The sequence below is a fragment of the Muscardinus avellanarius genome (genome assembly GCF_963383645.1).
Source record: "Muscardinus avellanarius genome assembly, chromosome: 1".
NCBI lineage: Eukaryota > Metazoa > Chordata > Mammalia > Rodentia > Gliridae > Muscardinus > Muscardinus avellanarius.
This window is the reverse complement of record NC_137786.1, coordinates 123,938,723-123,961,856: the sequence shown is the minus strand read 5'-3', so window position 1 is coordinate 123,961,856 and position 23,134 is coordinate 123,938,723.

Sequence of the window (23,134 nt, the reverse complement as noted above, 5' to 3'; positions counted from 1 at the left end):
ACATGAGGACACACACCTGTAATCCCAGCTACAGGCAGGAGTATCAAAATTTTGAGGCCAGAGCCGGGCCTCAAAATCCCAGCATTTGGGAGGCTGAGACAAGAGGATCACGGTTCGCAGACAGCCTCAGCTACTTAGTGAGATCCTTTGCAACTTAGTGAGACCATATTTCAAAATAAAGAATAAAAAACAGGGTTGGGGTGTAACTCAGAGGTAGAATGTCCCTGGGTTCCATCCCTAGCACTGCAAGAAAGAAAGAGAAAGAAGAAGGAAAGAAAGAAAGAAAGAAAGAAAGAAAGAAAGAAAGAAATAAATAAATTGAGGCCAGCCTTGACATTTTAGCAATACCCAGTCTCTAAATAAAATTGGAAAAAAGGGCTGGGGTGTTGTTCAGTGGTAGAGCACTTGCCTAGCATGCATGAGACCCTGGGTTTGATCCCCAGTACCATGAAAAATAAAACAATAAAGAGAAAGAAGAAAAGAAGGAGAAGAAAGTAGAGGAGGAGGAGGAAGAAAAGGAGGAGGGAGAGAAGGAGGAAGGAAGTAAGGGAGACTATGAGATGCTATGACAGGGTGAAGGAGGCATAAGTCCTAAACTACAGTTAGGTGGGAGGGTGCATCACAATGTTCACAGTACGATGACTGTAGTTTACAACCATTGATTATATACTTTATAAATAACCGAAAGAGAAAAGTTCAAAGGTTATAAAATGATGAGGGTAGTGGGCCTATCTCAGCTGTAGAGTACTTGCACAGCATGCACAAGGCCCACCTGGGTTCAATCCCCAGCACCGCAAATTGAAATAATAAAAGCTGGATTGCAGATGGCACACACCTGTAATCCTACGTACTTGGGAGGCTGAGACAGGAGGATCACAAGCTTGAGGACAATCTCAGCAAGTAGTGAGATTCTCATTAACTTAGCGAGACCTAGTTTCTAAAAAAAAATAAAATAGAGCTGGGTGTGTAGCTCAGAGGTAGAATGCCCTGCGGGTTCAATCCCCAGTGTCCCCACAAAAAAGAATGAGTGAAATGTAAATACCAATTACCTTGATTTTGTCATTGCATGAGCATACATATGCTTTAAATTATTACACTATAAATGGAAATCACCCAAAGTAATTCTTTGCTAATTTATTGATATAGAAACCATATTATAAAATTTGTAATATTCTGAGCCAGGCATGACTTTAGAACACTGACCCTGCAGAATGTGAGTTGGGTGAATGCTGATGAGAGGGGGAGAGAGAGACAGACAGACAGACAGACAGACAGAGACAGAAGCGAGACTTCCCCAGGCTGGAGAAGTTGGCTACACTACTCCAATGGCTGTTACCACTCATGCTACTGTTTCTTTTCTTTTTTGCTGTGCTGAGGATGGAACCCAGGAGCCTTCTACCTCTGAGCTACATCCTCAAACCTATTTTTTTTTATTTTTTACTTGAAAACAGTTGGAAAACATAGTAGGAAGACATTTGAATTAAAACAATCAGTTTGTGGACATGTGCTTAGCTCTAAGGTCTGAGCGACCTCTGTATAATTCAAGTATAAACTTAAGATTTGAACTTGCCTTGCATCGTGTCTTCCCCCCACCCCAGTACTGAGGATTGAACCCATGGGTCCTCTGCTACTAAGCTACATCTTCAGCCCTTTCTATTTTGAGGCAGGTTCTCACTAAGTTGCCCAGGCTTTCCTCAAACTTGTGATCCATCTGCCTCAGCCTCCTGAGTTACTGGGATTACAGGCATGTGCCGCTGTGTTAGCTTGGACCATGTCTTCTAAGGAACATGTGTCCCAAATGTAAGTCATCTGTCTCCCACTGTCATGGTTTTTGCCATTCTCATATGCTAACTGAAATGTGATTGATTTTCTTTCCTTTTTTTTATGGTACTGGGGATAGAACCCAAGGGTGTTGTACCTCCGAGCTACACCCCCAGCCCTATTTTTTAATCTTTTTATTTTTTTTTTTTAATTTTATTTTATTGGTGCACTGTATTCATACATCATAGTGGGATACAAACTTTTGTAGACATACATGCACACATCGCCCAGTCAGCCCCCACCCGATCCCCATCCCATTCTCTCCCCATCCCTCCCTCCCATGCTTGGCTTAGTGGTTGACATCTAGTATTATAGCAATTTATCCAAAATTAAAAATGATAATCTCACATAACAGTTTCATTTGTCTGATACCAAGCTTTTGATGACTTAAAGATAACATTTCAATATTTCTTTTTGCTTTCTTTCTTACCAGAGAATATTTTTTTCTTTTTTTTAGGTGAAACTATCATATATTTATTTTTCAGAAAAAAATCTATCCTGATATGGAATATGGACTCTAGATACCCAAAACAATCTCGAAGCAAAAACAAAGCTAGAAGATGTATATTTTCTGATTTCAAACCATATAAAGCTACAATAATTGAAACAGTGTAGTACTGTTCTAAAGGCAGATATATAGACCATTGGAGTTAAATACAAGCCTAGAGCTAACTTCTTCCCTATATTGTCAAGTTATTTTTGACAAGGTTTCCACGAAGATTTGGTGGTGGAAATAATAATCTTTTAACTAAATATTGTTGAAAAATAATAATTACATGGAAAAGAATAAAATTGGACCCTTACCTAATCCCACATACAAGTATTAACTCAAACTAGATAAAAGACCTAAATATAAATCTTAAGACTATAAACTTTTAGGAGAAAATCTGGGTCATAAAACCTCACAACATTGAAATTGGCAGTGATTTCTTGGATATGATTTCAATGGCACAGGCAACAGAAGAATATACAAACTCCCTAAAAAATAAAAGAAAATATTGTATATCCAAAGACAATGTAAACAGAGTTAAAAGTTACTAATAGAATTGGATAAAATATTTCCAAATGCTATATCTAAAGGTATATTAATATTCCAACTAGAAATCCTAAAAATTAACAACAATAAAGGCAAACAATACAATTTAGAGATAGGTAAAAGACTAACATAAATAATGAATCTCCACAGATAACCAATCTTAGTTGTCTGTTGGATGGAAACTCTTGTTTCTCTGGTTCTGGTGAGTGTTACCTATTTCTTCTTTGTAGTTAATCTCTTTGAGTATTTTCTCTAGCGCTGGTTTTGAAGACATAAATTCCTTCAGTTTCTGTTTGTCATGGAAGCTTCTTATTTCTCCATCTAATTTGATAGAAAGTTTTGCTGGATAGGAAATTTTTGGCTGGAAGTTGTTTTCTTTCAGAGTTTGGAATATGTTACTCCAAGCCCTTCTGGCTCTCATGACTTGGTTTGGGAAGTCTGGAGTGATTCTAATTGGTTTGCCTCTGAATGTCACTTGGCCCTTTGTTTTTGTTGCCTTTAAGATTCTCTGCTTGGCTTCCACATTGGTCATTTTGACAATTATATGGCGTGGGGATCCTCTTCTCGGATCCTGTCTAAAGGGAGTTCTATAAGTTTCCTGGATCTGTGTATCAACCTCTTGCTCTATATTTGGAAAATTTTCTGCTATTACTTCCTTGAAGAGATTGTTGATCCCTTTGGTATCACTTTCTTTTCCCTCCTCTATTCCAATTATTCTTAGGTTAGCTCTCTTAAGATGGGCCCATATTTCTTCAATGTCAGATTCCTGCTGTTGGATATCTTTTTCTAGATTAGAAACTATGCATTCATTTTTGGATTGCTCATCTTCTAAGAACAAGATTCTGTTCTCCATGTGGTCTAATCGGTTGTTTGTGCTTTGAATTGAGGCCTTTACTTCATTAATTGCATCCTTTATCTCTTTTTGGCTCTCTCTGAGTTCTTTTCGAAGCACCTCTATTATTTCTACAGTTATTTTCCTGATTTGATCTTCTAGAAATCTCTGATTTTCTGTTTTATCAGGTTCTGATGTTGTGGGGTTGTGCACATTCATTACTTCAGTGTTATTCCTCTTTCCCATGATTTCGGAGGTTTGTGCCTTCTCTGGGTTCTTCCCTTGGGTCACTATGGCTTCACTTAAGGTGCTCTGGATCTCGAGTCTGTATTATCTCAGACCCTACTACTCCTTTACTGGGTTGTATCACAGAGTCTCCGACCCAGGGAGTCGATAGAGGCTGCTTTAAACTATGGGGGGTGCCAGGTTGCACGCCCTCCTATGGTGTGATATCTCTGCCACCACCACCACTCCCTCACTGGGTCAAGTCCCAGGAGGCACAATACTGGGATTTCTCCTCTGTGGCCCGCAATTTGACTCACTGTTCTTGAGTACGTAGATGTAGCTGTACTGGACTCGGTGAATTCACTGCTGCTGCTGCCGCCGGTGGCAATATGGCGCCTCTGCCACGCCCTCGGCCATGAGGCTGGCGTATTTTTTCTTCTCTGGTTTTGATTTCCACTCTGAATCCCTGCAGCGTGTGCTGAGCTCAGCCACTGGGAGCTTTAAATGCTGTCTGCGCCGAAAGATCCCGCCTGGCTGTTCCGAATCAGCTCACCTCGGCTTACTGTAGCCGTCCGCTGAGTTCGCCGCTGCCGCCGGCAGTATGGCGCTGCTGCCGCGTCCTCGGGCGCGTGTGTCTCCTCTGTGGCCCTGAGCTCTGTTCTCAGTCCGCTTTCTCTCTGGAGCCTGGTGGTTTTTTTGTTTTTCTGGTGATGGTGTTTTCTGGCTATGAAAGGCGCTCTTTTTGTGGTAATGGAGATTGGTTGTTAGCGGGACTCTTAAGCCCCGCTTTTCTCGGTCGCCATCTTCCCGGAAGTCTCGTAAAGGCTTTTAATCTTTTTATTTTTGAAACAGGGTCTCATGGAGTTGTAAAGGTCCTTGCTAAGTAGCTGAGGCCCTTAGCTCCACCACATGCAGCCTTGATTTTTCTTGATATTTCCTTAAATCAATGATCACTGTAAGTGAACCACTAGTATCATTTGCCATGTAGAGGAGGAAAATATTACAATAAATATTTCATTTTAAATATATGCATCAGAGCCAGGCATGGTAGTTCACACTTGTAATCCCAGTACTTGAGAGGCTGAGAAAGGAGGACCCGGGTTCAAGGCCAGCCTCAGCTATTTATTGAGGCCCTCGCAACTTAGTGAGACCTTGTTTCAAAATAAAGAATAAAAAATAGGGCTGGGGGTGTAACTCAGAGGTGGAATGCCCCCTGGGTTCCATCCCAGTATGGCAAAATATATATATATATATGCATAAAAAATTCATCTGTGCCTGGAGATGTAGCTCAGTGGTACTGACTGTGTTTAATTTCTAGTGATAAAGACACACTGGGAAACAGATTCTAATGAATGGAATCCTGTACCTGGGACAGACAGATGTCAAAGTATGCCTGACAAAACAGCACTCCTATGTCATCAAAGCTAGTTACCAAATCCTTATGACAACACAACCTAATGCGTACCAAAAAAAAAAAAGTTGAAAAAGGATTCAAAGGTTTCAAATGAACAATACCTAGCAGCAAAAATAAACATGTTGGAGGGTAGAAGGAACAAAAGAACGAATCGTAATTCCTTTAATGTTCATCTACTTGTGCTGCTACTTAGAATGGTGCTGAAGATGATGCTGGATTGTGTATAATGCTGAGAAAAAAATGACAATTCACCATATTCCAAAGTGAAATGATGCTGACTAAGTTGCGGAAGGCCTCACTAAGTAGCTGAGGCTGGCCACAAACCTGTGATCCTCCTGTCTCAGCCTACCAAGTACTGGGATTACAAGTGTGCGCCACCACGCCTGACTCATGATTGCTCTTCTGAAACCTTTATTTTTCTTTTGTGTTACTGAGGATTGAACCTAAAGGTGTTCAACCTCAGCTACATCGCTAGCTCTATTTTTATTTTAAAATAGGGTCTTGCTAAGTTGTTCAGGGCCACACCAAGTTATTGTGGCTGACTTTGAACCTGTGATCCTCCTGTCACAGCTTCCCAAGTACTGGGAATACAGGTGTGTACCACCAAACCTGGCCAATCCATCCTCTTTGAACAAGAGCTCCCTTTGTTCAGATTCCCTCATGGTGTTATTCCTGCATCTATTATTACCAAATTCCACAAAAGCAATACAAAGAGTAACAATATTATAATCCTAGTTGTAAAAAGCAAGCACACTCAGTGCAACACATCTCCAGGTAGCAGGGCGAGATTGTAACCAACCAGAAACAGGATCAATGTCAAGTCTACCTACAGCAGTAATATGGGTTTTCCAAAAGCACATTATGATAATTATCAGGAATACATATATAACATTGGCATATCATATCTAGCATCATTCCACACTGAAATACTACCATCCACATTTGGGTAGTTTCTTTCTTCCTCCCGTCAACCTTTTTTTTTTTTTTTTTTTTTTAGTACTGGGGATTGAACCCAGGGACATTCTACCTCCAAGCTACATCTGCAGCCCTACTTTTTATTTTTTGTTTGAAGTAAGGTTTTACTAAGTTGCAGAGGATCTCTCTAAGTAGCTGAAGCTGGTCACAAACCTGCGATTCTTCTGTCTCTGCCTCCCAAGTACTGGGATTACAAGAGTGCCCACCACACTCAGCTGAACCTAGAAACATTCTACCTCCAAGTTGTACCCAGTACTCAGAGCTCTTTTTTGCCCTTTTTTTTTTTTTAATTGGTACTAGGGATAGAATCCAGGGTCATTCTACCTCCAAGCTACACCCCAATCCTTTTTTTATGTGTGGTACTGGGGATGGAACTCAGGAGCTTTACCTCCAGACTACACTCCCAGACCTATTTTATATTTTTGTTTTGAAATAGGCACACTTGTAATCTTAGTACTTGGGAGAAAAAGGAAGATGCAGGTTCAAGGACAACCTTAGCAAGTAGTGAGACTTTCATTAACCTAGTGAGACCCTGTTTTGAAATAAAAATAAAAGCTGGGTGTGGTGGCACATGCTTGTAATTCCAGCATTTGGGAGGCTGAGACAAGAGACTTGCGGTTCATGGACAGCCTCAGCTACTACTTAGTGAGGCCCTCTACAACTCAGTGAGACCCTGTTTCAAAATAAAGAATCAAAAATAGGGCTGGGGGGTGTAGGTCGGAGAGCCTTGCTGTGCCCAAGCATCTACTTACCCCAGGGAGAGCACCCCAGATGAGCTTGAGCTCCTCCCTTGGGAGCCTGTTAGAAGGCATCAGGGGCAGGGGGAGTGGGAGTAACTGATCAAACCAAGGAAGGGGTAGTGTGCTGCTCCCAGAGCCAGCACAAAGGTTTGCTGGCGAAGGGTGGTCACTGTGGGGCTGTGGTGCCTTTATTAGGGGTGGGGAGTTGGGTGTCCTTTGTGATAGCGTAGGGCAAGCCAAGAGTGAGCCAAGATGGTGGCACAGAGCAAGCCAGATAGCATGTCCGTGTGAAGCACACTTGTGCAATGGCATGGAGTACCAAGATGGTGACACAGAGGGAGTCAAAGATGGTGGCACAGAGCCAGCCAAGATGGTACTAGAGGGCCCCTGGGGGTGGAAGACGCTCCATGGCTCTTCCACCAGTAATGGCCCATGGTTGTGAGCAGCTAGCTATGTAGCGCCATGAACAGGCTCTTAGCATGGATAGTCTGAGAACCACACTTGGGACATGTGGTGCTGTGCCAGGGAAGGACTGAATCTGCCTGAGACCTGGCCGGGATGTCGCCATTTTCAGAACCCCCCTTACATACACACAGTGCCGGTGGTGGCAGGAATGTGTCTGCAAAGGGCGATGGCCTGCAGTAGCACAGATGCTCCTGCAATGGGAGACAGTGCGGCCCTGAGAACACAGGAAACTCCATGCTCGCATGTTCTCTTGTATTCTCCTTCTCGTGAAATGGATGACTCTGCCATGGCCCCACGTGTATGCAGGACCCATGTGTGTACCTCAGCAGATATCTGCCTGGCTTGTTCTCTCACATGCCAAGTTTTTCATCTACATAGTGAGTTAAAGGGGAAGATAAGTCAGGTAAAGCTAGGGCAGGTGCATGTAAGAGTGAAGTTTGGAGTTGTTTAAAGGCAGCCTCTATGGGGGGAGCAGGTTCTAGCAACTCAGATGGGTTCCCCTTAGAATCCTCATAGAGGGGACATGCCAGGAGGGAAAAATTAGAGACCGAGGTTCTCAGGAAACCAGCTAGTCTCAGAAACGAGAGGATATTCTAGCCAGGCATGGTGGCTCACGCTTGTAATCCCAATACTTGGGAGGCTGAGACAGGAGGATCACGCAGGTTCAAAGCCAACCTCACCTGCCTAGGCTTTCAGCAAGTTAGTGAGACCCTGTTTCAAAATAAAGAATAAAAAATAGGGCTGGGGTGTGTCATTCAGAGGTAGAATGCCCCTGGGTTCCATCCCTAGTCCTGGAAAGAAAAAAGAAAGAAAAGAAAAGAAAGAAAGGAAGGGAGAGAAAGAAAGAGAAATGAGAGGATATCCTTCTGCTTGGTTGTGTGGAGATAAAAAGCAGAAATGGTTTTTCCCTGGCCCTTAGAGCCAAGGAAATTAGAAAGTTGAGCAGTGTAAGTCCTAGACATTTGTGCAGAGAAACTACAAAGGAGCAGATCATCCAAGTACTGGGTGAGATAGCTAAAGGAGAGGTCAAGGGAGTGGAGGTGAGTGGCTAGAGCCTGGCCAAGAAGTGGGGGCTGTCTCTAAATCCCTGAGGGAGGATCTCCAGGTAAGTTTTGGGTAGTACCTGTGTCGGGGTCCTTCCAAGTAAAAGCAAAGAGGTTATAGAAATCAGGGTGCAATGGATTGGTTTTAAAAAAAAAAAAAAAAGCCATCTTAAAGGTCTAAGCCCAACCTGGGCATGGCGGTGCACACTTATAATCCCAGTATTCAGGGGGCTGAGACAGGAGGGTCGTGGTTCGTGGACAGCCTCAGCTACCACTTAGTGAGGCCCTCTGCAACTCAGTGAGATGGCAAGGCCCGAGTCCCTTGAGCTGCTTGACAAGGTCCCAGCGAGAAGGGGACTCCTGGAAGCCAGGAGGATGATGATTATGCTCACACTGACCCTGTTTTGTATTGTGTCCTGATTGGATTATTAATCTTTGCATATGAACATGTTACAGGAAAACAGGTATTAAGGAATTGCTTAGAAATGCGTAAAGTTCCAAACAGTAAGAATCTGATTAGTAGAAACTGAAATAGTTATAGTTGTTTATAGATGCCGAGTCTTTGGGGGAAAAGCCTAACGTGATGCCTGCAAAATTAACTGAGAAACCCCTGTCAGGACCTGTGGTACTGACAGTCATGATAAAAGGACAACCAGATTATATGACTAAAGAGCGTCCAAGGTTGCCACTTCAGGGAGCCAGAGCTAATCAATACATAGCTCCCAATACCCTTTATAGGAATAATAAAGATGGAGGATAGATAGTAAAGGCTAAGGGGAAATGGGTTTGGCACGAAAATAAACTTTTATGGAGAGGTTGGGTAGGCAGGGTGCCTGCTCACTAAAGCATAAAAGAATTATCTTAGTAAACAATTTAATAAGTATTATAGAAAATTAAGTGTAGACATTGTATGTTCGAGAAGTAGAATAAGTTCAGTGTGGGTTTGGTGATTAGGTCAGAAAAAGTTAATAGAATACCTAGTGGTCAAAATAGCAGATAAAATTAGCAGTTAATTTTAGAAATGGAGACAGTAAGTCTAGCATTTAGTAGTTAAGATAGAGGATAGGATAAGTTTACTTAAAGTTTATTATGTGTGATGTAGAGTAGTAGTAAGTTTTGTAGGTTACCTAATAAATTAATAAAAAAAAAACAAAAACCAGGAAAAACAGGTAACTTCAAGGTGTGCCTGCTATGTGGAATTTACGTTAATGAAAAGCAATGTATGTATAATATGGTTTTGAAATAGTAAATGAAAAACAAAATACATATGATGTGGCTTGCTGTAATCTGTCAGACTCATGTATAAATAAAGTATATTCTAGGGTATAGGCAGAGATGCTATATAGACACTGCTGCTAAGCACAGTGTCTTTCATTCTTTAATTTTGCTAACCCTACATCTCTTTTAAGACCCCTGGACCAGCCCAGGTGGGACCCTGGCAGTGAGATCCTGTTTCAAAATAAAGAATAAAAAATAAAGCTGGGGATGTAACTCAGAGGTAGAATGCCCCTGGGCTCCATCAAAAAAAAAAAAAAAAAAGTACCACAAAAAATAGATCTAAGACTATGAAGTGAATAATATTAAAGAGAATAGTAGAGAGGAGAGTATAAGGGTTAGGAAATATATATCAGGTGAATGGGGAGAACAGCGTCATAGATATTGGACAGAACAATAAGAGCCATTGGGTTTGATGATGGGCAGAATGGGAGTGCTATATGGGGAATTCATGGGAATGCGGATGCAGGTGGAGAGAAGAGAAGCACTGACAGGCTTTAAACCCTGGCGCTGTTTGAGAGGGATGGGGCATTGTGGCCCACATGGGTATATGGAGGAGGTTTTCAGGGAGATTTTATTGGGTGTGATAGGAGGCTACAGAGGGAGAGAAGTATCCCAGACTACAGGATCGACTTCTTGGAGGGAGGGTAATGGAAATGGTGATGAATGTGTAAATGTGGGGCAGAGGGTGGGACATCTGAAAGTGAGAAAAGAAGGAGGGTGGGGGACCTGGGGCAAAGGAGTGGGTGAGGTGCAGTTTAGGAAGAACATCCCTACCAAGGAGGGGGCTCGGGCAGCTGGACGTAACAAGAAATGAATGGGTGAAGAGGGTAATTTCATATTAAGCAAGGAAGGGGACCCATGGCTCGAGAGTGTTGAGCACGGCCATCAACCCCTGTAATAGTAATCTGAGGTGGAAAAGTCTGTTCATTGAAGAAGGGAAGAACAGACCAGGTGGCCCTTGTACAATAACAAAATTAAGACTTCCCAGCAACCTGGAGAGTTACCCTGGGCTTCTCTGGCATGAAAACAATGGGAGCTGGAGTCCCCAGCACCATCAATCAGACCCAAGGTGGAGCAAATCAGTTCTGCTGGGGTGGGCGTGGCCTACCCTGATGAGACAGGGAGGGACAACTGACCTTCCAATGCCCCTTCTGCGCACATGCAGGACATGGACTCAGTTGAGGTCTTGGTAATGGGCAGGCTTGTGCCCAATGTCCAGTCTTACCACACTTGAACCAGGTTCCTGGTGGTGTGTGCTGATGGCTCTGTGTGTTGGGTGTAGAGGGCCACAGGGCAGCTTCCAGGAGCTGGAAGTTTTGTCTAATGCGGGCAGCCCTATTAGCCTGTTCCTGCTCTTCCCGGTTATTAAAACCCCTGAATGCTGTATTAATAAGGTCCTGTTGGGGAATTTGAGGGCATTCCCCGCCCCCCAAATGCCTAGTGCCGACTGGGTAATAAAGTGAGAGTTAATTAAGAAGCAGCCCATATCGGAGGCAGGGTCAAGTTTGTTGAACTGTACCAGAGCCTCCATAAGGCATGAAATTTAGCTGGGCTTCTGAGGGATGTTGGAAAATTTCTTTTAGTTTGTCAAAATTAATTATTTTGTGTGCTGCTGCTTAAGACCAGCCATGAAGCCGGGCGTGGTGGCGCATGCTTGTAATTCCAGCATTCGGGAGGGTGAGACTGGAGGATGGCAGTTCATGGACAGTCTCAGCTACTTAGTGAGGCCCTCTGCAACTCAGTGAGACCCGGTTTCAAAATAAAAAATAAAAAATTGGGCAGGGGGTGTAGTTCAGAGGTCAAATGCCTCTGGGTTCCAGCCCCAAACACGCAAAAAAAAAAAAAAAAAAGAAAAAGAAAAAAAGAAAAAAAAAAGACCAGCCATGAGACAGGTTATTATGCAGTTCCTGGCAGCTCAACCTGGGGATTCTGTTTCATCATCCTCTGGGTTAATTTGGTAGGTCCAGCCGGATTCAGCAGGGGGACAGACACGGCCCCTACTGGGAAATTATTATCAGACCAATGTGTTTTGTCTGCATGGGCCTCTGTGGCTGCCCAGACCTGCTCCTTCTCATCTGGTGTCCAGGTAGAAGTCAGAATGACACATAGATCATGCCAGGTGCCATTGTACACCTGGGTGAGATACTGAAATTCTTTTAAAAAGGTGAAAAGCCGGGCATGGTGGTGCACACTTGTAGTCCCAGCATTTGAGAGGCTGAGACAGGAGGATCAATGCTCGAGGACAGCCTCAGCTACTTAGTAAGGCTCTTTACAACTCAGTGAGACCTTGTTTTAAAATAAAGAATAAAAAAAAAATAGGGCTAGGGCTGTAGCAGAATGCCCCTAGGTTCCATCCCCAGTACCACAAATAAATAAATTAATTAATGTGGAGGGGTCGTGGGAATAAGGGCCAACCCTCTTTTCAGTTTGAGAGAGGTCAGTCATAGCAAAAGGCACATGTACCTGGATGACTCCTCAGGTTCCTGCCACCTCTCTCAAAGGGTAAAGACCTTCAGTGCATGAACAGGTCCAAGAGAAAGGAGGGGGGAAAGGAGAGTCTGAAGAGCTTGGGTTATCAGAGGACAAAAGGGGGTAAGAAGGGAAAGGTGCGGTACGGAGGGTTGAGAGGGTCCAGGGGTTGGGGGGAGAACAGGAGGAACAGGGAGGGTAAAAGTAGTTCTCAGGTCTGTGAGAGGGGTTATTTGGGAGGTGTGGCCCTTAGCCAGGAGAAGCTGCTGGAGAGAGCAGGAGGTGCCAAGAGAGGGTGGGAATTACAAAGCAAAAAATGCTTGGATACTTGCTGGTAGGTGGCAGAAATTATCAAGATCTGTTAGAATTTGAAAATCTAGGATGCTGTTTTCAGGTCATGGGACTGGTTATCAAATTTGTTTTGGGGCCAAACAGTGTTGCAGTAAAAAATGAGGTGGCAGGCTTTAATATAATCCTGAAGTCCCAGAGCAAAGAGGCAGGAGAGAGGGGAATCTGACGGAGGTTTACTGAAGGAAGTGCGCACGTTAGGATTGAATAAAGGGGAGAGAAAGAGAAAGAGAAAAACAAAGAGCAAGAGGCCAGGAGAGGACCGAGGGGGCAGGCAAGAACCTAGGCGGGAGGAGGGCCCTGTCTCTAGAGGGCGACCCCATGCAAGAGAAGCAGGCTCCTGAGAATGCCCAGGTCACCCAGACCAAGGGTCCCTGGCTGGGTGAGGGCGCCCAACGCAGAGTGATAGGAGACTACTGACATACCGGGATAACTTAGGAACTGCAGGCAGATATTCTCTGAAGTGAGAGGACTTACCCACCATCAGCAGTCAGAAAGGAGGAGCTAGGAAGGTGAGGAGATTCTTCAGGCCCAAACAGGTGATGAGAGGCTGGGTAACCACAAGGGCCATGGATCGGAGCAACTGGGAGAAGCTGCAGCTACAGGGTGGGGTAAGGTCTCGATGCATGAGCCTAGCGGAGGGCTGCTCCGATGACTGGGTGGTCCACAGACACAGGACCCTCCCAGCTTTCGGCACCAGGTGTAAGGTAATCAGCGCAACCCAAGAGACTAGAGACCCCGGAGGCTAATTAGGGAAAATCTATTGGAGGCGAAGTTAAGCTGCCAGGCTGCCTCATGCAGGAGAGCAGCAGGGCTAAGGGGAAGCGAAAGATTTGTATATCTGGGGAGCAAGTGAAGGGGTAGCGCCTGGTTGGGAAAGCAAGGAAGGGATAGTCCTTGGTCCTGGGAACCTCCAGACTTGGCTGCGCACGGGTGGTGGGCTGACCTTCGTAAGCAAGGTTGCAACAGTCCCCTTTGGAACCGTTTTCTTGTTTTGGGTAACAGCTCCCTAGACTAGGTCAGACTGCCCTGCATTATCCTGGAGCAGCTGAGCTTGTGAGGCCCATGTAGCTGTAGTTATAAAACCCACCAGGCCCCATGCATCCTCTAACCTAACAGTGGACAGGTTACTCTTCCTACCAGATGGGAAAGACTCTTATTTTCCTCTTTTCTTCAAGACAGCTGGCTAGAACACAAATGGCTCAGATAAGAGATTAAATAAATAAACAAATAAATAACTGCAGTCAGACAAAAGGAAAGAGAAACCATGTGGAAATAAGTAGGTATTTCAAAGAAGTATCCACAGGAGAAACTTCTGCTGAAAGAAAGGGCCTTGAGCCGGGCGTGGTGGCGCACGCTTGTAATCCCCGCGCTTGGGAGGCAGAGACAGGAAGATTGCGCAGGTTCGAAGCTAGCCCCGCGCGCTGGCTTAGGAGACCCTGTTTCCAAATAAAAATGCAAAAATAGGTCTGGGAGTGTAGCCCGGAGGTAGAAGGGCTTCCAGGAACCCCAGTACCACCAAAAAAAAAAAAAAAAGAAAGGGCCTTGAAAGTGGGCACTTGGAATGTTGGACAGTTGTAGATGGAGAGAGAGTTCTGTCCACAAATAATAACCAGGGCTCTAATGCCAGAAGTCCCAGTCTATCCTGTATTGGGACAGGAAATGGGAAGGGCACATCGGAAGTGAGGCAGTAGAACCAGGAAGAAAAGACAGAGTCTTTACCTCTGGCTAAGAATTTTCACAAGACGCCAGTTAGTAAAAGATTAAACTTCTCAGGTATAGTAGCACATACCTTTAATCAGGTGTGTGAGGCAGGAGGATCACAAATTTGACACTAGACTGAGCAACTTAGCAAGGCCTTGTTTCAAAGTAAAAAATAAAAAGGGTAGGGATGTAGTTCAGTGGTAGAATGTAGCACATATGAGGCCCTGGCTTCAATCCAAGTACTGAATTAAATAAAATAAAATTGCTGAAGCTGGGTATGGTGGCACACTCTTGTATTCCCAGCATTTGGGAGGCTGAGACAGGAGGAGCATCTGGGTTCTCAGACAGCCTCAGCTATTTAGTGAGGCCCTTTACAATTCAGTGAGACCCTGTTTCAAAACAAAAAGGAAAAAATAGGGCTGGAGGTGTAGTGCAGAAGTGTAGAATGCCCCTGGGTTCCAGTCTCAGTATGACAAAAATTAATTAATTAATTAAAATAAAATTACTATAAGAAGCCAGGCATGGTGTCGCATGTTTGTAATCTCAGCATTTGGGAGGCTGAGACGAGGATTGCAGATTCACAGCCAGCCTCAGCTACTTAGTGAGGCCCTCTGAAACTTAGTGAGACCCTGATTCAAAATGAAGAATAAAAAATAGGGCTGGGGGTGTTGCTCAGAGGTAGAATGCCCCTGAGTTCCATCCCCAGTACCACACACACAAAAAAAATTTAATGGAGGAAATGGCCAGGTGTTGTAGTGCACACCTGTAATTCCAGTACTTGTACTTGGGAGACTGAAACAGGAAGATCGCAGGTTCAAGGAGAGTCACAGCAAACTAGTAAAACACTCAGCAACCTACAGAGACTGTTTCAATATAAAAAATAAATAGGGCTCAGAGGTAAAATGCCACTGGGTTCAATCTCTAGTATGAAAAGGTGGGGAGGGGGAGGCATGCAGGATTTTATGGGTTTATCTCTGAATTATCCAAGCTGCTCTTCTTCACTTATGAATATATTTCCCAGCCATCTCTTTATACCAAAAATAAATTATCTTCAGTAATTTACTTAAAATGACATTTACTGAGCACCTACTAATGTGTTATATATCATATATTATATGAACATCTGCAAGAAAGTTCCAAGGTGCATTAAAATGTGAAAATCATTTTATCTCAGAAAAAAAAATATTTTTGGATATATATGTATGAAATAATATAATTTTTGGTGGTACTGGGGTTCCTGGAAGTCCTCTACGTCCGGGCTACACTCCCCGACCTAAAATTATATATAGATAGATATAGATAGATAGATAGATAGATAGATATAGTCTTTTTTTTTTTTTTTTTTTGGTGGTGGTACTGGGGTTACTGGAAGCCCTTCTACCTCCGGGCTACACTCCCAGACCTATTTTTACATTTTTATTTGGAAACAGGGTCTCCTAAGCCAGCGCCAGGCTGGCTTCGAACCGGTGCAATCCTCCTGTCTCTGCCTCCCAAGCGCAGGGATTACAAGCGTACACCACCACGCCCGGCTTATTTTATATTTTTGAAACAGGGTCTCTTACACCAGCGCGGCTGGCTTCGAACCTACGCGATCCTCCTGTCTCCGCCTCCCAAGCACGGGGATTACAAGCGTGCGCCACCAAGCCCGGCTGAAATAATACACATTTTAAAAATTAAAACTTAAAGCCAAAATTAATGGTGACGCACGCTTGTATCGCCGCGCTTGGGAGGCTGAGACAGGAGGATCGCACGGGTTCAAAGCCAATCTCAGCTACTTAGTGAGTCTCTCAGAAACTTAATGAGACCCTGTTTCTAAATAAAATATAAAATAGGTTTGGGAGTATAGCCTGGAGGTAGAAAGCCCCTGGGTTCTACCCTCAGTACCACAAAAAAAAATTAAAAAATTAAAAATCCTTGATAGAACAAATGGTTTGAAAAATAACTTAGTATGTCTGGACACTTTAGGCTCCCAGGTTCTTATAGTGGTTTGTGTATGTAAAGGACTGCTGGGGATTGAACCCAGGGGCATCTACCTCCCAGATAGTACTTTCAGCTCTATTTTATTTATTTATTTATTTATTTTTTAATTTGTGGTACTGAGAATGGAACCCAGGGGCATTCTACCTCCAAGCTACAACCCCAGTCCTAGTTTTTACTCTTTATTTTGAAACAGGGTCTCACTGAGTTGCAAAGGGCCTCACTTAGTAGTAGCTGAGGCTGTCCGTGAACCTCCTGTCTCAGCCACTCAAATGCTGGGATTGCAAGTGTGTGCCACCATGCCCGACTTCCACTTTATTTTTTATTTGGAATAGGATCTCACTAAGTTCTGAGGGCCTCACTAAATTGGTAAGGCTGGCCTAGAACCTGTGATCCTCCTGTCTCAGTCTCCCAAATATTGGTATTACAAGTATGCACCACCACACCAGGATCTTACAGTGTTTTAACAGGTTTTGTTGGAAAACCTGAACATCTCAAAGGTTTTCAGAACCCTAGAAGGCTCTTCCTGTTCAGCATAGGTCTGAAAGAATCCTATTCATTTTTAAAGGGCCAGCTCAGCTGCTGCCCCACCAAACTTTCTGCTATTAAAACTCAAGCACATCTCTTTCCCCTCTTTGTTCTAACAGATCCCACATTTGTCTATTATTATCATGAAATTATATAATTATATAATCTTTTCAGTATTGCCTTTGTCTTCTCATAAACTGGATGGTGCCTTATTTATTATGTGATACTAGGAACTGAATCCAGGTGCATTCTACCTCTAAGCTACACCTCCATCCCATCCCAATTTTATTTTTTGTTTTGAAACAGGTTCTCTTAGGTTGCTGAGAGTCTCACTACTTGCTGAGTCTGTATCCTCAGACGCAAGATTCCCCCCCCCCAATTCTGAAATTAGGGGCATGCCAGCATGCCCGGATGAATGGACCTTTAAGGAAAACATTGGGACTCACTGTCCCCTATGTTATCACCTTAAGAGGCGGTCACCCACAATTTGTGCATTTATCATAGAAATAGAAATTCCACTCCCAGGTGCAGGGACCTGCCTCGTTAAGCTCGAGTCCCTCTTTCCTTCTCACTTTCAGCAATCTGGTCTATTCCACGGGTGCAGAAGGAAGCCAGGCTGGGTGGTAAGGGAATGGCGCCAGTGTGAGGTCAGCTCACATGGTCTCGAAGCCATCTCGGGACGGCCCGGGTCGCGCAGACTGCCGGCGACTGGAGCGGCGGCGCCCGCGGAGCAGAGGCCAGGCGGGCTGCAGTGCCGCCCCAGCGCCTGCGGAGGGCGCCAGTGAGCCGTGCAGCGCGGCCGAGGGCGGGGCGGGGAGGGGCGGAACTTCCGGGATCCATTTGTCTGAGGGGCCCGGGAACCGGAAGTGAAGGTGCTGCTGCTAGTGCTGAGGCCCGAGGAGGGACGCGCCGGAGCGGGGCCGCCGGGGCTGACGAGCGACACACGCGCCAACGCCGACGCCGCCGCGCCTGGGCCCTCACGGACCCTCCCTGAGTGAGTGCGGGCGGGGCCGGGCGGGCGCGGGCCGAGGCGGGCGCGGCGGACCCCGAGGCCCGCGCCCCTCCCCCACGCCGCCGCTGCGGCCCCCGCGCCCCCGGCTGGAGCCCGGCGAGGCCAGGCCCGGCCGCTCCCTGGTGTTTTATCGCCGAGCACCTTCCTCTCCCCCTTTTGTTGAGAATTGTCTACTCCTTAGGAACTTCTCTGCGGCCTCCTCCGATGTATTTGAGATCCCTGCTGTAACTTGGAAAGGCTTCTTTCTTAGAAGGCTCTCCATCCCAGCACCTGCTTTTAGGGATGAGGCCCAAAGACGCACGTCATTTGCTCGGGGCAACCGCTGGCTGAGCCGTCAGCCGGGAGGTTTTGAGGGACACCCCCCCCCCCGGTCCACGGCAGTCTTATCATATGAGCGCCTCCTTGGTCCATGAGGTGTTTGTGGTAGTGGGGATTGAACCCAGGGGCCTCCTGTTACGGGGCTACACCCCCAACCCTTATTTAATTTTTTTGTTTTGAAACAGGGTCTCACTTGGTTGCTGAGAGGCTCATTACATTGCTAAGGTTGTCTTTGAACCTGTGCTCCTCCCGCCTCAGCCTCCCGCTACTGGGATTACAGGTAGACGCCACCACGCCCGGCTGTTTTTTCATATTTTATTTGCAAACCGTATGAAAACTCAAGCTTTGTCCTTTTTGGAAAGACCACCCTGACTTTCATTTTGTAGTTTTAAGTTGAAGGGAGAGGTTGGGTGAGAGGTAAAGGCATGGAGAAGAGGAAAAGAGAAAATCCAGGGAATTGGCTTTGCCTTGGATATTGCCTTGTGTCTTTAGGTTCTTCTCCTGGGCACATTGTTCCTCCTTGTGGTAGAGAGAGGAGGAAATCATTGTGCATTAATTTGTTGGTCTGGGCATTTGGTAATAAATTATGGATATACTGGAAGCTGGAGACCCACCCTCCAGCCACTTAGGGTATTCTGGATGAGGCTTGTCTTCCTCTTCAGAATAATAAGCCTGCCATTTTCCTCCTAAACAAAGTGAAAAGAGTCTCAGGTCTGAGTGGAAACATTCTAACCATTTTTACATTTTAGTTCAGCTTTCAACTTCTGCTTCTTAGTTAAAACTACGGAGACATCAAGATCAGTTTGAGAATTTATCATTCTTACTGGAACTGGTATAAACATCTGGAAATTCTGTTTTGTCATAGTCCAAGTTAAGTAGAGAAGATAGAAAATGCAGGAGAATTTTCCAGAGAACACATTTTGGTAGACAATCAAAGCTTCTCTGGAATATAGTTTCCCTTGGTAAATTAACAAGACTTTTGCTTTCTCCACCTTTTAACCCCATTCTGGTGGGTTTTTCTAACTGACCCTGCATTTGTGATTAACTGCATGGGAGATTATCATGAATTAGGTGAGATCAGAGTCATACCCCTCCTTGTCATGCTGGGGGTTTGTTTTTGTTATGCTGGTGATTAACCCAGGGCCTTGCACATGCTAGGCCCTGGGTTACTCAGTCACTCAGTCTGCCACGGTGACAGGAAACCCAGTCGCTATGATTCTTGCTCCTATCACAGGCTATACAGTAATTTTACCTGACTCCAAAATTTGAATCCTTTAAATGGGTAGCTATCTAGGTTGTACAGTTTCAGCCTGATTTTTAAAAAGGAGACCACATGGGTTTATGGCTCTTCCTGCCTGCCTGCCTTTGGGAGGTGCTAGAGATCAAACAGTTTGATCCTGTAGAGGGCTCAGTTTTTCTTTTCTGGGTTTTAAAACATGTTACCAAGGAGCCTGGCAATGGTGGTGCACACTTGTAATCCAATACTTGGGTGGCTGAGACAGGAGGATCACAAGTTTCTGGCCAGCCTCAGTAACTTAGGCCCTCCCAAGTTTAGTAAGGCCTTGTTTCAAAATAGAAAATAAAATTGGGCTGGGAATGTAGCTCAGAGGTAGAACCCTCCGCCAATCCCCAGCGTCCCCCCCCCCAAAAAAAAAAGTTGCCAAGCCATAGACACAAGTAAAACTGGAAGCTACTTTGTATTAAAATTTTTGATTTGGCAAAATAATACAAAATCCACGTTTCTGAAGGCACAAAGAAACACATTTTTGCTCAGATACTTTGCCCTTACATGACATTATATTTATAAAAGGAGAAGAAAAGAGTACCTAATCACAAATATTTTTCAGTCTTCTCAATTATAACTGCCTTTTAGCTTCAGACAACTGACATTTTGTTCCTCAGTTTCTCTACCCACATTTTACTAATGAAGAAATATAGGGATGGGAGCCTTTCTCAGTATCAGAATGCCTTTAAGTTTGGGTAATGATAAAAAATAAGTGAAACAATGTGGTTAGAATTTATTACTGTTTCATATCATGTTTTCTCTATAGGACATAATATTGTTTGCTGAAGGATAGTAGGCTCTGTTTTGCTCAGCAGTAATAGGTTGAGCATCCCTAATCTAAGAATCCAAAGTGCTCCAAAATCTGGCTGAGGCTAGACATGAATCTGCGATCCTCCTGTTTCAGTCTCCCAAATACTGGGATTACAGGTGTGTACCATCATGCCCAGCTCTCTTTATAATTTTTTAAGTTATTTTATTTTGCTGTACTAGAGATGGAACCCAGGGGCATTCTACCTTCGAGCTACACTCCCAGCCCTATTTTTAATTTTTTTTTATTTTGAAACAAGGTCTCACTGAGTTGCAAAGGGCTGTCCGCAGATGGCAATCCTCATCTCAGCCTCCTGAATGCTTGTGATTACAAGTGTGAATAACCACCCCCAGCTTTATTTTATGTTTTTGCAGTGGTAAGGATCAAACCAAGGCCCTCACATATATTAAGCAAGTGCTTTACCACTATGCTACATCCCCAGCCCTATTTTGAAACAAAATCTTGGTAAGTTGTAGAAGCTGGCCTGGAACCTATGATTCTCCTATCTCAGCCTCCCGAATTCTGGGATTGCAGATGTGGGCCACTGTGTCCTGCTAAATTGCAATTATTTTAGATAAGGTATTTACCTATAGAATCAATTCTGAAAGTAAATATCTGTAAATTGAATCATAAATCTAAAGAGATGTTAAAGTTTATGTAGATTACTGGCCTTGAAGGTATGTGTACCTCTGATACAAGTATTTAAATATAAGAAAAAAAGACAGGTGTGGTGTGTCCCACACTTGTAATCCAAGTACTTGGGTGGCTGAGACAGGAGGATCGCACAGGTTCAAGCCAGCCTAGGTTCAAGCCAGCCTCAGCTACTTAGTGAGGCTTTCAGCAACTTACTGAGACTGTTTCCAAATAAAATATAAAATCGGTCTAGGAGTGTAGCTCAGAGGTAGAAAGCCACTGGGTTCCACCCCCAGTATCAACTTTGAAATCTATAAAATAGAAAAGTTTCATTGCTCCTTTTCCATTTTAAGGCTAGTAAGAGCTTTTTGATTTTCAGAAAGAATGGTACTTCTTTTCATGGAGGAGGGATGCGAGGGGTTCAGCTCAGGGCTTTGTGCGTGCTAGATAAGCATCTACTACTAAGTCACATCCCTAGTCCTTTTTTATTTCTTATTTTGAGACAGTCTTGTTGAGTTATCTAGGCTAGCCTTGGACTTATGACCCTCTTGAGGGGGATACCACTCACTGGGCCCTGCTGCATAGGTGTTTTAGCTCCATGTTGCATGTCTACTCAATGAGATGGTTAGATATAACCATCAGATGCCCAATAGGGTATGAGAATTACTTGATTTGTGATCAGTAGGCCAGATGTGACATTTTAGTGGTCAAGCAAACTTAATTTTAAATCTCTCTGACTCATTTGTTACACAAATTACCCAACTTCTCTGATCCTATTCTCACCAATTTGTAATACTTTTTGAGAATGGGAGATAGCATGTGTGAAACACAGAGCTTATATACTTATGGGGACTGAAATCAATCCCAGATCTTGAATGTATGATCCTCCTGGCCTTAGCCTCCAAATTGCTGGGATTGCAGGTATGTACCACAGGGTCTCACTGAGTTTCCAAGGGCCTCAGTAGCTGAGGCAGTCCACCATCATCCTGTCTCAACTTCCCAAATGATGGGATTACAAGCATGCACCACCATGCCCAGCAAAACCTTTTTTTATCAGGCACAAAACCCTGGGTTTTTCCTCTTTCATTGTCTTTTGAATTTGAAACCTATTGTTTCTAGTATATTGTCTCTAGAATTGGTTGGAAAAAGTCTGGTGAAGCTAAGTGTGGTTGTGCACGCTTGTAATCCCAGTACTTTGAAGGCTGACCCGTAGGAGGATTGTCGGTTCAAGGCCAACCTCAACAACTTGTGAGGCCCTCTGCAACTTAGTGAGACCCTGTTTCAAAATAAAGAATAAAATAGGCCTGGGGGTGTAGTTCAGAGGTATAATACCCCTGAGTTCAATCCCAGTACCATGGGGGGGTGGGATTCTGATGTCCACTGTTTCTAGAAGATTAACTTTTATGATTTTTATTGATTCCTTTCATACCTTCACATGGCATATTTGAGCTCATTGTGAAATTTTTGTTACCAGAAAACTGCAGAATCTGGGAGCGGTTGTCCACGCTGTAATCCCAGCATTTGGGAGGCTGAGACAGGAGGATAGTGGTTGGAGGACAGCCTCAGCTACTACTTAGTGAGACCCTTTGCAACTCAGTGAAACTCTGTTTGAAAATAGAGAGTAAAACCTAGGGCTGGGGGTGTAGCTCGGAGGTAGAATGCCCCTGGGTTCCATCCCCAGTAGCACAAAAAAAAAGAAAAGAAAACTTCCAAACATAAAAATGCCTGGTAAAAATTTGTTGAAAACTAGTACCTGTAAGCCAGGTGTGGTGGTGCATGCTTGTAATCCCAGCATTTGGGAGGCCGAGACAGGAGGATTGCACAAGTTCGAAGCGAGCCTCAGCTACTTAGTGAGGCTCTCAGCAAAGTAGTGAGTCCCTGTTTTCAAATAAAATATTAAAAAAAGGTCTGGGAGTGTATCCTGGGGGTAGAAATCCCCTGGGTTCCAGTACCACCAAAAAAAAAAAAAAAAAAAATAGTACCTGTGAATAGTTTTATTATAATCTGTGTTACAATCGTTTGTGTGATATTTAGTAACTAGTGTATTCCAGTCACTAGTATGTTGGAAATAACATTAATAACTGGAAACAGTTGAGTTTCTAAGCAGAATCTACAATGACATAATTTTTTTAAGTAGCCTTTATTTTAAGAGTTTTTACAGATTCCTAGCCAACATGAGTTAAGGTGCAGAAAATAACCATGCACAATGACATAATTTTATTA